Source organism: Engystomops pustulosus, chromosome 3 (genome assembly GCF_040894005.1).
Source record: "Engystomops pustulosus chromosome 3, aEngPut4.maternal, whole genome shotgun sequence".
In the NCBI taxonomy this organism is placed as follows: Eukaryota; Metazoa; Chordata; class Amphibia; order Anura; family Leptodactylidae; genus Engystomops; species Engystomops pustulosus.
Window position 1 is genome coordinate 209599585 of NC_092413.1, and position 13794 is coordinate 209613378.

General features: G+C 41.7%; 25 non-coding genes across 25 annotated transcripts; all 25 read right to left on the minus strand.

The window, feature by feature from the left end:
* Positions 1-313: 313 nt before the first annotated feature.
* On the minus strand, positions 314-399 carry TRNAR-UCU (transfer RNA arginine (anticodon UCU)). The gene is given in 2 exon segments: positions 314-349; positions 363-399. It is a non-coding gene; the product is annotated as a tRNA-Arg (tRNA).
* Positions 400-865: 466 nt separating this feature from the next.
* Positions 866-951, minus strand: TRNAR-UCU (transfer RNA arginine (anticodon UCU)). The gene is given in 2 exon segments: positions 866-901; positions 915-951. It is a non-coding gene; the product is annotated as a tRNA-Arg (tRNA).
* Positions 952-1480: 529 nt separating this feature from the next.
* On the minus strand, positions 1481-1566 carry TRNAR-UCU (transfer RNA arginine (anticodon UCU)). Its single transcript is given in 2 exon segments — positions 1481-1516; positions 1530-1566. It is a non-coding gene; the product is annotated as a tRNA-Arg (tRNA).
* A 402-nt stretch (positions 1567-1968) lies between these two features.
* On the minus strand, positions 1969-2054 carry TRNAR-UCU (transfer RNA arginine (anticodon UCU)). The gene is given in 2 exon segments: positions 1969-2004; positions 2018-2054. It is a non-coding gene; the product is annotated as a tRNA-Arg (tRNA).
* A 466-nt stretch (positions 2055-2520) lies between these two features.
* On the minus strand, positions 2521-2606 carry TRNAR-UCU (transfer RNA arginine (anticodon UCU)). The gene is given in 2 exon segments: positions 2521-2556; positions 2570-2606. It is a non-coding gene; the product is annotated as a tRNA-Arg (tRNA).
* A 529-nt stretch (positions 2607-3135) lies between these two features.
* Positions 3136-3221, minus strand: TRNAR-UCU (transfer RNA arginine (anticodon UCU)). The gene is given in 2 exon segments: positions 3136-3171; positions 3185-3221. It is a non-coding gene; the product is annotated as a tRNA-Arg (tRNA).
* Positions 3222-3623: 402 nt separating this feature from the next.
* Positions 3624-3709, minus strand: TRNAR-UCU (transfer RNA arginine (anticodon UCU)). The gene is given in 2 exon segments: positions 3624-3659; positions 3673-3709. It is a non-coding gene; the product is annotated as a tRNA-Arg (tRNA).
* A 466-nt stretch (positions 3710-4175) lies between these two features.
* On the minus strand, positions 4176-4261 carry TRNAR-UCU (transfer RNA arginine (anticodon UCU)). The gene is given in 2 exon segments: positions 4176-4211; positions 4225-4261. It is a non-coding gene; the product is annotated as a tRNA-Arg (tRNA).
* A 529-nt stretch (positions 4262-4790) lies between these two features.
* Positions 4791-4876, minus strand: TRNAR-UCU (transfer RNA arginine (anticodon UCU)). The gene is given in 2 exon segments: positions 4791-4826; positions 4840-4876. It is a non-coding gene; the product is annotated as a tRNA-Arg (tRNA).
* Positions 4877-5278: 402 nt separating this feature from the next.
* On the minus strand, positions 5279-5364 carry TRNAR-UCU (transfer RNA arginine (anticodon UCU)). The gene is given in 2 exon segments: positions 5279-5314; positions 5328-5364. It is a non-coding gene; the product is annotated as a tRNA-Arg (tRNA).
* A 466-nt stretch (positions 5365-5830) lies between these two features.
* TRNAR-UCU (transfer RNA arginine (anticodon UCU)) lies at positions 5831-5916 on the minus strand. The gene is given in 2 exon segments: positions 5831-5866; positions 5880-5916. It is a non-coding gene; the product is annotated as a tRNA-Arg (tRNA).
* A 529-nt stretch (positions 5917-6445) lies between these two features.
* TRNAR-UCU (transfer RNA arginine (anticodon UCU)) lies at positions 6446-6531 on the minus strand. The gene is given in 2 exon segments: positions 6446-6481; positions 6495-6531. It is a non-coding gene; the product is annotated as a tRNA-Arg (tRNA).
* Positions 6532-6933: 402 nt separating this feature from the next.
* Positions 6934-7019, minus strand: TRNAR-UCU (transfer RNA arginine (anticodon UCU)). The gene is given in 2 exon segments: positions 6934-6969; positions 6983-7019. It is a non-coding gene; the product is annotated as a tRNA-Arg (tRNA).
* A 466-nt stretch (positions 7020-7485) lies between these two features.
* On the minus strand, positions 7486-7571 carry TRNAR-UCU (transfer RNA arginine (anticodon UCU)). Its single transcript is given in 2 exon segments — positions 7486-7521; positions 7535-7571. It is a non-coding gene; the product is annotated as a tRNA-Arg (tRNA).
* Positions 7572-8101: 530 nt separating this feature from the next.
* On the minus strand, positions 8102-8187 carry TRNAR-UCU (transfer RNA arginine (anticodon UCU)). The gene is given in 2 exon segments: positions 8102-8137; positions 8151-8187. It is a non-coding gene; the product is annotated as a tRNA-Arg (tRNA).
* A 402-nt stretch (positions 8188-8589) lies between these two features.
* Positions 8590-8675, minus strand: TRNAR-UCU (transfer RNA arginine (anticodon UCU)). The gene is given in 2 exon segments: positions 8590-8625; positions 8639-8675. It is a non-coding gene; the product is annotated as a tRNA-Arg (tRNA).
* Positions 8676-9141: 466 nt separating this feature from the next.
* On the minus strand, positions 9142-9227 carry TRNAR-UCU (transfer RNA arginine (anticodon UCU)). Its single transcript is given in 2 exon segments — positions 9142-9177; positions 9191-9227. It is a non-coding gene; the product is annotated as a tRNA-Arg (tRNA).
* Positions 9228-9756: 529 nt separating this feature from the next.
* On the minus strand, positions 9757-9842 carry TRNAR-UCU (transfer RNA arginine (anticodon UCU)). The gene is given in 2 exon segments: positions 9757-9792; positions 9806-9842. It is a non-coding gene; the product is annotated as a tRNA-Arg (tRNA).
* A 402-nt stretch (positions 9843-10244) lies between these two features.
* Positions 10245-10330, minus strand: TRNAR-UCU (transfer RNA arginine (anticodon UCU)). The gene is given in 2 exon segments: positions 10245-10280; positions 10294-10330. It is a non-coding gene; the product is annotated as a tRNA-Arg (tRNA).
* A 466-nt stretch (positions 10331-10796) lies between these two features.
* TRNAR-UCU (transfer RNA arginine (anticodon UCU)) lies at positions 10797-10882 on the minus strand. Its single transcript is given in 2 exon segments — positions 10797-10832; positions 10846-10882. It is a non-coding gene; the product is annotated as a tRNA-Arg (tRNA).
* Positions 10883-11411: 529 nt separating this feature from the next.
* On the minus strand, positions 11412-11497 carry TRNAR-UCU (transfer RNA arginine (anticodon UCU)). Its single transcript is given in 2 exon segments — positions 11412-11447; positions 11461-11497. It is a non-coding gene; the product is annotated as a tRNA-Arg (tRNA).
* A 402-nt stretch (positions 11498-11899) lies between these two features.
* On the minus strand, positions 11900-11985 carry TRNAR-UCU (transfer RNA arginine (anticodon UCU)). Its single transcript is given in 2 exon segments — positions 11900-11935; positions 11949-11985. It is a non-coding gene; the product is annotated as a tRNA-Arg (tRNA).
* Positions 11986-12451: 466 nt separating this feature from the next.
* Positions 12452-12537, minus strand: TRNAR-UCU (transfer RNA arginine (anticodon UCU)). Its single transcript is given in 2 exon segments — positions 12452-12487; positions 12501-12537. It is a non-coding gene; the product is annotated as a tRNA-Arg (tRNA).
* A 529-nt stretch (positions 12538-13066) lies between these two features.
* Positions 13067-13152, minus strand: TRNAR-UCU (transfer RNA arginine (anticodon UCU)). The gene is given in 2 exon segments: positions 13067-13102; positions 13116-13152. It is a non-coding gene; the product is annotated as a tRNA-Arg (tRNA).
* Positions 13153-13554: 402 nt separating this feature from the next.
* Positions 13555-13640, minus strand: TRNAR-UCU (transfer RNA arginine (anticodon UCU)). The gene is given in 2 exon segments: positions 13555-13590; positions 13604-13640. It is a non-coding gene; the product is annotated as a tRNA-Arg (tRNA).
* Between the last annotated feature and the right edge of the window lie 154 nt (positions 13641-13794).

The window sequence follows — 13794 nt, forward strand, 5'->3', positions numbered from 1 at the left end:
ATATCACAAATTGATGAATCCTTATGAGACACCAAACAGAAGCTCAGCTTTTAATTTCTAAATGCTGCTTACAGGCCACCCTCAACCAAGCCTTTTCAACACAGAATTCAAGAAAAGTCACAAGAAGAGCCAGCAATTTAGGGTTTTTTTCAGTGGGTGATCAATGAATTTAGGTTCCAGGGTGGTTTATAGCCAAGAACAGTACTCTAAATCCTTAGCGCAATGTTGCATAAATTGACATTGTTCATTTTCAGCTTTCTAAGAAAACTTGAGTTGAGATCACAAAATGTATGCTTTGGTGGAATCCAAAAAGCGACTCTGGTGGGACTCGAACCCACAACCTTTGAATAACTACAGCTGTCTAGAAGTCCAATGCGCTATCCATTGCGCCACAGAGCCATGTAGTTTCAGCTCTTTAGACATTTTTAGGCAGCCAAAACCAAAGTCGTGCCATTTCTTTCTAATGAGAAAAACCATGTGTTTCTAACACTTCATTGCTTCATTGGGGAAGTTCGAGAACCTACAATTCAAAATATCACAAATTGCTCAATCTTTAAGAGACACCAAACAGAAGCTGAGCTTTTCATTCTTGGCCTCACTCCATTTTTCTAGACATTGCTGAGGGGCTACCTTCAACCAAGCCTTTTCAACACGGAATTCAAGAAAAGTCACATGTAGAGCCGGCAATTGAGGCTTCTTTTCAATGGGTGATCAATGAATTTAGGTTCCAGGCAGGTTTGCAGCTAAGAACAGTGCTCTACATCCTTAAACACAATGTCGCATAGGTTGACATTGTTCATTTTCAGCTTTCTAAGATTACTTAAGGCAAGATCACAAAATGTATGCTTGCGTGGAATCCAAAAAGCGACTCTGGTGGGACTCGAACCCACAACCTTTGAATCACTACAGTTTTCTAGAAGTCCAATGCGCTATCCATTGCGCCACAGAGCCGTGTGCTGTGTGCAGGTTAGACTTTTTTAGGCATCCCAAACCAATGTAGTGCCAAGTTTTGCTGATGAGAAAAAGGATGTTTTTCTCACCCTACTGTTTCGGTGTTAGGACATTTTTTCTCTTCATGCATGAAAGCCAGAAGGGTGAGCAACAAAGTGCACTTTCTCTTGAAAAAAAAAGATTTGGTTAACATGAGTGGATAGGACCTCCATTCAGCCTGCTGGTAGAGAAGTTTGCATGACTTAGAAATGGGGCTCCTTGCTTGTTGCAAGTCATTCAAGATTTGAACATTGGATTGGCAAACAGCAGGTTTCCTTCCGAGGGCGTGGATTAAAGTGATCAATAAACGTGCATGGATTATCAGGGAAAAGATGGGCCTTGGTGGTAAGTATTGAACGTTAGATTTACAAATCACCTGTCTATTTCTCTTTCCTTGTAAGCAGATTTTTCTCATTGGTTCGAGCTGTTGATTTTTCGATTGCTTTTTCCTAACAGTTCTTGAGGCAAAGATTAATTGAAATCCAAAACTCGACTCTGGTGGGACTCGAACCCACAACCTTTGAATCACTACATCCTTCTAGAAGTCCAATGCGCTATCCGTTGCGCCACAGAGCCTTGCACAGCACTGCCTTTCCAGGTTTCTCGGACCAGCTCAGGGAGAAAGGGGCGCTTGATTGGGGAAGTTCGAGAGCCTACAATTCAAAATATCACAAATTGATGAATCCTTATGAGACACCAAACAGAAGCTCAGCTTTTAATTTCTAAATGCTGCTTACAGGCCACCCTCAACCAAGCCTTTTCAACACAGAATTCAAGAAAAGTCACAAGAAGAGCCAGCAATTTAGGGTTTTTTTCAGTGGGTGATCAATGAATTTAGGTTCCAGGGTGGTTTATAGCCAAGAACAGTACTCTAAATCCTTAGCGCAATTTTGCATAAATTGACATTGTTCATTTTCAGCTTTCTAAGAAAACTTGAGGTGAGATCACAAAATGTATGCTTTGGTGGAATCCAAAAAGCGACTCTGGTGGGACTCGAACCCACAACCTTTGAATAACTACAGCTGTCTAGAAGTCCAATGCGCTATCCATTGCGCCACAGAGCCATGTAATTTCGGCTCTTTAGACATTTTTTGGCAGCCAAAACCAAAGTCGTGCCATTTCTTTCTAATGAGAAAAACCATGTGTTTCTAACACTTCATTGCTTCATTGGGGAAGTTCGAGAACCTACAATTCAAAATATCACAAATTGATCAATCTTTAAGAGACACCAAACAGAAGCTGAGCTTTTCATTCTTGGCCTCACTCCATTTTTCTAGACATTGCTGAGGGGCTACCTTCAACCAAGCCTTTTCAACACGGAATTCAAGAAAAGTCACATGTAGAGCCGGCAATTGAGGCTTCTTTTCAATGGGTGATCAATGAATTTAGGTTCCAGGCAGGTTTGCAGCTAAGAACAGTGCTCTACATCCTTAAACACAATGTCGCATAGGTTGACATTGTTCATTTTCAGCTTTCTAAGATTACTTAAGGCAAGATCACAAAATGTATGCTTGCGTGGAATCCAAAAAGCGACTCTGGTGGGACTCGAACCCACAACCTTTGAATCACTACAGTTTTCTAGAAGTCCAATGCGCTATCCATTGCGCCACAGAGCCGTGTGCTGTGTGCAGGTTAGACTTTTTTAGGCATCCCAAACCAATGTAGTGCCAAGTTTTGCTGATGAGAAAAAGGATGTTTTTCTCACCCTACTGTTTCGGTGTTAGGACATTTTTTCTCTTCATGCATGAAAGCCAGAAGGGTGAGCAACAAAGTGCACTTTCTCTTGAAAAAAAAAGATTTGGTTAACATGAGTGGATAGGACCTCCATTCAGCCTGCTGGTAGAGAAGTTTGCATGACTTAGAAATGGGGCTCCTTGCTTGTTGCAAGTCATTCAAGATTTGAACATTGGATTGGCAAACAGCAGGTTTCCTTCTGAGGGCGTGGATTAAAGTGATCAATAAACGTGCATGGATTATCAGGCAAAAGCTGGGCCTTGGTGGTAAGTATTGAACGTTAGATTTAGAAATCACCTGTCTATTTCTCTTTCCTTGTAAGCAGATTTTTCTCATTGGTTCGAGCTGTTGATTTTTCGATTGCTTTTTCCTAACAGTTCTTGAGGCAAAGATTAATTGAAATCCAAAACTCGACTCTGGTGGGACTCGAACCCACAACCTTTGAATCACTACATCCTTCTAGAAGTCCAATGCGCTATCCGTTGCGCCACAGAGCCTTGCACAGCACTGCCTTTCCAGGTTTCTCGGACCAGCTCAGGGAGAAAGGGGCGCTTGATTGGGGAAGTTCGAGAGCCTACAATTCAAAATATCACAAATTGATGAATCCTTATGAGACACCAAACAGAAGCTCAGCTTTTAATTTCTAAATGCTGCTTACAGGCCACCCTCAACCAAGCCTTTTCAACACAGAATTCAAGAAAAGTCACAAGAAGAGCCAGCAATTTAGGGTTTTTTTCAGTGGGTGATCAATGAATTTAGGTTCCAGGGTGGTTTATAGCCAAGAACAGTACTCTAAATCCTTAGCGCAATGTTGCATAAATTGACATTGTTCATTTTCAGCTTTCTAAGAAAACTTGAGTTGAGATCACAAAATGTATGCTTTGGTGGAATCCAAAAAGCGACTCTGGTGGGACTCGAACCCACAACCTTTGAATAACTACAGCTGTCTAGAAGTCCAATGCGCTATCCATTGCGCCACAGAGCCATGTATTTTCAGCTCTTTAGACATTTTTAGGCAGCCAAAACCAAAGTCGTGCCATTTCTTTCTAATGAGAAAAACCATGTGTTTCTAACACTTCATTGCTTCATTGGGGAAGTTCGAGAACCTACAATTCAAAATATCACAAATTGCTCAATCTTTAAGAGACACCAAACAGAAGCTGAGCTTTTCATTCTTGGCCTCACTCCATTTTTCTAGACATTGCTGAGGGGCTACCTTCAACCAAGCCTTTTCAACACGGAATTCAAGAAAAGTCACATGTAGAGCCGGCAATTGAGGCTTCTTTTCAATGGGTGATCAATGAATTTAGGTTCCAGGCAGGTTTGCAGCTAAGAACAGTGCTCTACATCCTTAAACACAATGTCGCATAGGTTGACATTGTTCATTTTCAGCTTTCTAAGATTACTTAAGGCAAGATCACAAAATGTATGCTTGCGTGGAATCCAAAAAGCGACTCTGGTGGGACTCGAACCCACAACCTTTGAATCACTACAGTTTTCTAGAAGTCCAATGCGCTATCCATTGCGCCACAGAGCCGTGTGCTGTGTGCAGGTTAGACTTTTTTAGGCATCCCAAACCAATGTAGTGCCAAGTTTTGCTGATGAGAAAAAGGATGTTTTTCTCACCCTACTGTTTCGGTGTTAGGACATTTTTTCTCTTCATGCATGAAAGCCAGAAGGGTGAGCAACAAAGTGCACTTTCTCTTGAAAAAAAAAGATTTGGTTAACATGAGTGGATAGGACCTCCATTCAGCCTGCTGGTAGAGAAGTTTGCATGACTTAGAAATGGGGCTCCTTGCTTGTTGCAAGTCATTCAAGATTTGAACATTGGATTGGCAAACAGCAGGTTTCCTTCCGAGGGCGTGGATTAAAGTGATCAATAAACGTGCATGGATTATCAGGCAAAAGCTGGGCCTTGGTGGTAAGTATTGAACGTTAGATTTAGAAATCACCTGTCTATTTCTCTTTCCTTGTAAGCAGATTTTTCTCATTGGTTCGAGCTGTTGATTTTTCGATTGCTTTTTCCTAACAGTTCTTGAGGCAAAGATTAATTGAAATCCAAAACTCGACTCTGGTGGGACTCGAACCCACAACCTTTGAATCACTACATCCTTCTAGAAGTCCAATGCGCTATCCGTTGCGCCACAGAGCCTTGCACAGCACTGCCTTTCCAGGTTTCTCGGACCAGCTCAGGGAGAAAGGGGCGCTTGATTGGGGAAGTTCGAGAGCCTACAATTCAAAATATCACAAATTGATGAATCCTTATGAGACACCAAACAGAAGCTCAGCTTTTAATTTCTAAATGCTGCTTACAGGCCACCCTCAACCAAGCCTTTTCAACACAGAATTCAAGAAAAGTCACAAGAAGAGCCAGCAATTTAGGGTTTTTTTCAGTGGGTGATCAATGAATTTAGGTTCCAGGGTGGTTTATAGCCAAGAACAGTACTCTAAATCCTTAGCGCAATGTTGCATAAATTGACATTGTTCATTTTCAGCTTTCTAAGAAAACTTGAGTTGAGATCACAAAATGTATGCTTTGGTGGAATCCAAAAAGCGACTCTGGTGGGACTCGAACCCACAACCTTTGAATAACTACAGCTGTCTAGAAGTCCAATGCGCTATCCATTGCGCCACAGAGCCATGTATTTTCAGCTCTTTAGACATTTTTAGGCAGCCAAAACCAAAGTCGTGCCATTTCTTTCTAATGAGAAAAACCATGTGTTTCTAACACTTCATTGCTTCATTGGGGAAGTTCGAGAACCTACAATTCAAAATATCACAAATTGCTCAATCTTTAAGAGACACCAAACAGAAGCTGAGCTTTTCATTCTTGGCCTCACTCCATTTTTCTAGACATTGCTGAGGGGCTACCTTCAACCAAGCCTTTTCAACACGGAATTCAAGAAAAGTCACATGTAGAGCCGGCAATTGAGGCTTCTTTTCAATGGGTGATCAATGAATTTAGGTTCCAGGCAGGTTTGCAGCTAAGAACAGTGCTCTACATCCTTAAACACAATGTCGCATAGGTTGACATTGTTCATTTTCAGCTTTCTAAAATTACTTAAGGCAAGATCACAAAATGTATGCTTGCGTGGAATCCAAAAAGCGACTCTGGTGGGACTCGAACCCACAACCTTTGAATCACTACAGTTTTCTAGAAGTCCAATGCGCTATCCATTGCGCCACAGAGCCGTGTGCTGTGTGCAGGTTAGACTTTTTTAGGCATCCCAAACCAATGTAGTGCCAAGTTTTGCTGATGAGAAAAAGGATGTTTTTCTCACCCTACTGTTTCGGTGTTAGGACATTTTTTCTCTTCATGCATGAAAGCCAGAAGGGTGAGCAACAAAGTGCACTTTCTCTTGAAAAAAAAAGATTTGGTTAACATGAGTGGATAGGACCTCCATTCAGCCTGCTGGTAGAGAAGTTTGCATGACTTAGAAATGGGGCTCCTTGCTTGTTGCAAGTCATTCAAGATTTGAACATTGGATTGGCAAACAGCAGGTTTCCTTCTGAGGGCGTGGATTAAAGTGATCAATAAACGTGCATGGATTATCAGGCAAAAGCTGGGCCTTGGTGGTAAGTATTGAACGTTAGATTTAGAAATCACCTGTCTATTTCTCTTTCCTTGTAAGCAGATTTTTCTCATTGGTTCGAGCTGTTGATTTTTCGATTGCTTTTTCCTAACAGTTCTTGAGGCAAAGATTAATTGAAATCCAAAACTCGACTCTGGTGGGACTCGAACCCACAACCTTTGAATCACTACATCCTTCTAGAAGTCCAATGCGCTATCCGTTGCGCCACAGAGCCTTGCACAGCACCGCCTTTCCAGGTTTCTCGGACCAGCTCAGGGAGAAAGGGGCGCTTGATTGGGGAAGTTCGAGAGCCTACAATTCAAAATATCACAAATTGATGAATCCTTATGAGACACCAAACAGAAGCTCAGCTTTTAATTTCTAAATGCTGCTTACAGGCCACCCTCAACCAAGCCTTTTCAACACAGAATTCAAGAAAAGTCACAAGAAGAGCCAGCAATTTAGGGTTTTTTTCAGTGGGTGATCAATGAATTTAGGTTCCAGGGTGGTTTATAGCCAAGAACAGTACTCTAAATCCTTAGCGCAATGTTGCATAAATTGACATTGTTCATTTTCAGCTTTCTAAGAAAACTTGAGTTGAGATCACAAAATGTATGCTTTGGTGGAATCCAAAAAGCGACTCTGGTGGGACTCGAACCCACAACCTTTGAATAACTACAGCTGTCTAGATGTCCAATGCGCTATCCATTGCGCCACAGAGCCATGTATTTTCAGCTCTTTAGACATTTTTAGGCAGCCAAAACCAAAGTCGTGCCATTTCTTTCTAATGAGAAAAACCATGTGTTTCTAACACTTCATTGCTTCATTGGGGAAGTTCGAGAACCTACAATTCAAAATATCACAAATTGCTCAATCTTTAAGAGACACCAAACAGAAGCTGAGCTTTTCATTCTTGGCCTCACTCCATTTTTCTAGACATTGCTGAGGGGCTACCTTCAACCAAGCCTTTTCAACACGGAATTCAAGAAAAGTCACATGTAGAGCCGGCAATTGAGGCTTCTTTTCAATGGGTGATCAATGAATTTAGGTTCCAGGCAGGTTTGCAGCTAAGAACAGTGCTCTACATCCTTAAACACAATGTCGCATAGGTTGACATTGTTCATTTTCAGCTTTCTAAGATTACTTAAGGCAAGATCACAAAATGTATGCTTGCGTGGAATCCAAAAAGCGACTCTGGTGGGACTCGAACCCACAACCTTTGAATCACTACAGTTTTCTAGAAGTCCAATGCGCTATCCATTGCGCCACAGAGCCGTGTGCTGTGTGCAGGTTAGACTTTTTTAGGCATCCCAAACCAATGTAGTGCCAAGTTTTGCTGATGAGAAAAAGGATGTTTTTCTCACCCTACTGTTTCGGTGTTAGGACATTTTTTCTCTTCATGCATGAAAGCCAGAAGGGTGAGCAACAAAGTGCACTTTCTCTTGAAAAAAAAAAGATTTGGTTAACATGAGTGGATAGGACCTCCATTCAGCCTGCTGGTAGAGAAGTTTGCATGACTTAGAAATGGGGCTCCTTGCTTGTTGCAAGTCATTCAAGATTTGAACATTGGATTGGCAAACAGCAGGTTTCCTTCCGAGGGCGTGGATTAAAGTGATCAATAAACGTGCATGGATTATCAGGCAAAAGCTGGGCCTTGGTGGTAAGTATTGAACGTTAGATTTAGAAATCACCTGTCTATTTCTCTTTCCTTGTAAGCAGATTTTTCTCATTGGTTCGAGCTGTTGATTTTTCGATTGCTTTTTCCTAACAGTTCTTGAGGCAAAGATTAATTGAAATCCAAAACTCGACTCTGGTGGGACTCGAACCCACAACCTTTGAATCACTACATCCTTCTAGAAGTCCAATGCGCTATCCGTTGCGCCACAGAGCCTTGCACAGCACTGCCTTTCCAGGTTTCTCGGACCAGCTCAGGGAGAAAGGGGCGCTTGATTGGGGAAGTTCGAGAGCCTACAATTCAAAATATCACAAATTGATGAATCCTTATGAGACACCAAACAGAAGCTCAGCTTTTAATTTCTAAATGCTGCTTACAGGCCACCCTCAACCAAGCCTTTTCAACACAGAATTCAAGAAAAGTCACAAGAAGAGCCAGCAATTTAGGGTTTTTTTCAGTGGGTGATCAATGAATTTAGGTTCCAGGGTGGTTTATAGCCAAGAACAGTACTCTAAATCCTTAGCGCAATGTTGCATAAATTGACATTGTTCATTTTCAGCTTTCTAAGAAAACTTGAGTTGAGATCACAAAATGTATGCTTTGGTGGAATCCAAAAAGCGACTCTGGTGGGACTCGAACCCACAACCTTTGAATAACTACAGCTGTCTAGAAGTCCAATGCGCTATCCATTGCGCCACAGAGCCATGTATTTTCAGCTCTTTAGACATTTTTAGGCAGCCAAAACCAAAGTCGTGCCATTTCTTTCTAATGAGAAAAACCATGTGTTTCTAACACTTCATTGCTTCATTGGGGAAGTTCGAGAACCTACAATTCAAAATATCACAAATTGCTCAATCTTTAAGAGACACCAAACAGAAGCTGAGCTTTTCATTCTTGGCCTCACTCCATTTTTCTAGACATTGCTGAGGGGCTACCTTCAACCAAGCCTTTTCAACACGGAATTCAAGAAAAGTCACATGTAGAGCCGGCAATTGAGGCTTCTTTTCAATGGGTGATCAATGAATTTAGGTTCCAGGCAGGTTTGCAGCTAAGAACAGTGCTCTACATCCTTAAACACAATGTCGCATAGGTTGACATTGTTCATTTTCAGCTTTCTAAAATTACTTAAGGCAAGATCACAAAATGTATGCTTGCGTGGAATCCAAAAAGCGACTCTGGTGGGACTCGAACCCACAACCTTTGAATCACTACAGTTTTCTAGAAGTCCAATGCGCTATCCATTGCGCCACAGAGCCGTGTGCTGTGTGCAGGTTAGACTTTTTTAGGCATCCCAAACCAATGTAGTGCCAAGTTTTGCTGATGAGAAAAAGGATGTTTTTCTCACCCTACTGTTTCGGTGTTAGGACATTTTTTCTCTTCATGCATGAAAGCCAGAAGGGTGAGCAACAAAGTGCACTTTCTCTTGAAAAAAAAAGATTTGGTTAACATGAGTGGATAGGACCTCCATTCAGCCTGCTGGTAGAGAAGTTTGCATGACTTAGAAATGGGGCTCCTTGCTTGTTGCAAGTCATTCAAGATTTGAACATTGGATTGGCAAACAGCAGGTTTCCTTCTGAGGGCGTGGATTAAAGTGATCAATAAACGTGCATGGATTATCAGGCAAAAGCTGGGCCTTGGTGGTAAGTATTGAACGTTAGATTTAGAAATCACCTGTCTATTTCTCTTTCCTTGTAAGCAGATTTTTCTCATTGGTTCGAGCTGTTGATTTTTCGATTGCTTTTTCCTAACAGTTCTTGAGGCAAAGATTAATTGAAATCCAAAACTCGACTCTGGTGGGACTCGAACCCACAACCTTTGAATCACTACATCCTTCTAGAAGTCCAATGCGCTATCCGTTGCGCCACAGAGCCTTGCACAGCACCGCCTTTCCAGGTTTCTCGGACCAGCTCAGGGAGAAAGGGGCGCTTGATTGGGGAAGTTCGAGAGCCTACAATTCAAAATATCACAAATTGATGAATCCTTATGAGACACCAAACAGAAGCTCAGCTTTTAATTTCTAAATGCTGCTTACAGGCCACCCTCAACCAAGCCTTTTCAACACGGAATTCAAGAAAAGTCACAAGAAGAGCCAGCAATTTAGGGTTTTTTTCAGTGGGTGATCAATGAATTTAGGTTCCAGGGTGGTTTATAGCCAAGAACAGTACTCTAAATCCTTAGCGCAATGTTGCATAAATTGACATTGTTCATTTTCAGCTTTCTAAGAAAACTTGAGTTGAGATCACAAAATGTATGCTTTGGTGGAATCCAAAAAGCGACTCTGGTGGGACTCGAACCCACAACCTTTGAATAACTACAGCTGTCTAGAAGTCCAATGCGCTATCCATTGCGCCACAGAGCCATGTATTTTCAGCTCTTTAGACATTTTTAGGCAGCCAAAACCAAAGTCGTGCCATTTCTTTCTAATGAGAAAAACCATGTGTTTCTAACACTTCATTGCTTCATTGGGGAAGTTCGAGAACCTACAATTCAAAATATCACAAATTGCTCAATCTTTAAGAGACACCAAACAGAAGCTGAGCTTTTCATTCTTGGCCTCACTCCATTTTTCTAGACATTGCTGAGGGGCTACCTTCAACCAAGCCTTTTCAACACGGAATTCAAGAAAAGTCACATGTAGAGCCGGCAATTGAGGCTTCTTTTCAATGGGTGATCAATGAATTTAGGTTCCAGGCAGGTTTGCAGCTAAGAACAGTGCTCTACATCCTTAAACACAATGTCGCATAGGTTGACATTGTTCATTTTCAGCTTTCTAAGATTACTTAAGGCAAGATCACAAAATGTATGCTTGCGTGGAATCCAAAAAGCGACTCTGGTGGGACTCAAACCCACAACCTTTGAATCACTACAGTTTTCTAGAAGTCCAATGCGCTATCCATTGCGCCACAGAGCCGTGTGCTGTGTGCAGGTTAGACTTTTTTAGGCATCCCAAACCAATGTAGTGCCAAGTTTTGCTGATGAGAAAAAGGATGTTTTTCTCACCCTACTGTTTCGGTGTTAGGACATTTTTTCTCTTCATGCATGAAAGCCAGAAGGGTGAGCAACAAAGTGCACTTTCTCTTGAAAAAAAAAGATTTGGTTAACATGAGTGGATAGGACCTCCATTCAGCCTGCTGGTAGAGAAGTTTGCATGACTTAGAAATGGGGCTCCTTGCTTGTTGCAAGTCATTCAAGATTTGAACATTGGATTGGCAAACAGCAGGTTTCCTTCCGAGGGCGTGGATTAAAGTGATCAATAAACGTGCATGGATTATCAGGCAAAAGCTGGGCCTTGGTGGTAAGTATTGAACGTTAGATTTAGAAATCACCTGTCTATTTCTCTTTCCTTGTAAGCAGATTTTTCTCATTGGTTCGAGCTGTTGATTTTTCGATTGCTTTTTCCTAACAGTTCTTGAGGCAAAGATTAATTGAAATCCAAAACTCGACTCTGGTGGGACTCGAACCCACAACCTTTGAATCACTACATCCTTCTAGAAGTCCAATGCGCTATCCGTTGCGCCACAGAGCCTTGCACAGCACTGCCTTTCCAGGTTTCTCGGACCAGCTCAGGGAGAAAGGGGCGCTTGATTGGGGAAGTTCGAGAGCCTACAATTCAAAATATCACAAATTGATGAATCCTTATGAGACACCAAACAGAAGCTCAGCTTTTAATTTCTAAATGCTGCTTACAGGCCACCCTCAACCAAGCCTTTTCAACACAGAATTCAAGAAAAGTCACAAGAAGAGCCAGCAATTTAGGGTTTTTTTCAGTGGGTGATCAATGAATTTAGGTTCCAGGGTGGTTTATAGCCAAGAACAGTACTCTAAATCCTTAGCGCAATGTTGCATAAATTGACATTGTTCATTTTCAGCTTTCTAAGAAAACTTGAGTTGAGATCACAAAATGTATGCTTTGGTGGAATCCAAAAAGCGACTCTGGTGGGACTCGAACCCACAACCTTTGAATAACTACAGCTGTCTAGAAGTCCAATGCGCTATCCATTGCGCCACAGAGCCATGTATTTTCAGCTCTTTAGACATTTTTAGGCAGCCAAAACCAAAGTCGTGCCATTTCTTTCTAATGAGAAAAACCATGTGTTTCTAACACTTCATTGCTTCATTGGGGAAGTTCGAGAACCTACAATTCAAAATATCACAAATTGCTCAATCTTTAAGAGACACCAAACAGAAGCTGAGCTTTTCATTCTTGGCCTCACTCCATTTTTCTAGACATTGCTGAGGGGCTACCTTCAACCAAGCCTTTTCAACACGGAATTCAAGAAAAGTCACATGTAGAGCCGGCAATTGAGGCTTCTTTTCAATGGGTGATCAATGAATTTAGGTTCCAGGCAGGTTTGCAGCTAAGAACAGTGCTCTACATCCTTAAACACAATGTCGCATAGGTTGACATTGTTCATTTTCAGCTTTCTAAAATTACTTAAGGCAAGATCACAAAATGTATGCTTGCGTGGAATCCAAAAAGCGACTCTGGTGGGACTCGAACCCACAACCTTTGAATCACTACAGTTTTCTAGAAGTCCAATGCGCTATCCATTGCGCCACAGAGCCGTGTGCTGTGTGCAGGTTAGACTTTTTTAGGCATCCCAAACCAATGTAGTGCCAAGTTTTGCTGATGAGAAAAAGGATGTTTTTCTCACCCTACTGTTTCGGTGTTAGGACATTTTTTCTCTTCATGCATGAAAGCCAGAAGGGTGAGCAACAAAGTGCACTTTCTCTTGAAAAAAAAAGATTTGGTTAACATGAGTGGATAGGACCTCCATTCAGCCTGCTGGTAGAGAAGTTTGCATGACTTAGAAATGGGGCTCCTTGCTTGTTGCAAGTCATTCAAGATTTGAACATTGGATTGGCAAACAGCAGGTTTCCTTCTGAGGGCGTGGATTAAAGTGATCAATAAACGTGCATGGATTATCAGGCAAAAGCTGGGCCTTGGTGGTAAGTATTGAACGTTAGATTTAGAAATCACCTGTCTATTTCTCTTTCCTTGTAAGCAGATTTTTCTCATTGGTTCGAGCTGTTGATTTTTCGATTGCTTTTTCCTAACAGTTCTTGAGGCAAAGATTAATTGAAATCCAAAACTCGACTCTGGTGGGACTCGAACCCACAACCTTTGAATCACTACATCCTTCTAGAAGTCCAATGCGCTATCCGTTGCGCCACAGAGCCTTGCACAGCACCGCCTTTCCAGGTTTCTCGGACCAGCTCAGGGAGAAAGGGGCGCTTGATTGGGGAAGTTCGAGAGCCTACAATTCAAAATATCACAAATTGATGAATCCTTATGAGACACCAAACAGAAGCTCAGCTTTTAATTTCTAAATGCTGCTTACAGGCCACCCTCAACCAAGCCTTTTCAACACAGAATTCAAGAAAAGTCACAAGAAGAGCCAGCAATTTAGGGTTTTTTTCAGTGGGTGATCAATGAATTTAGGTTCCAGGGTGGTTTATAGCCAAGAACAGTACTCTAAATCCTTAGCGCAATGTTGCATAAATTGACATTGTTCATTTTCAGCTTTCTAAGAAAACTTGAGTTGAGATCACAAAATGTATGCTTTGGTGGAATCCAAAAAGCGACTCTGGTGGGACTCGAACCCACAACCTTTGAATAACTACAGCTGTCTAGAAGTCCAATGCGCTATCCATTGCGCCACAGAGCCATGTATTTTCAGCTCTTTAGACATTTTTAGGCAGCCAAAACCAAAGTCGTGCCATTTCTTTCTAATGAGAAAAACCATGTGTTTCTAACACTTCATTGCTTCATTGGGGAAGTTCGAGAACCTACAATTCAAAATATCACAAATTGCTCAATCT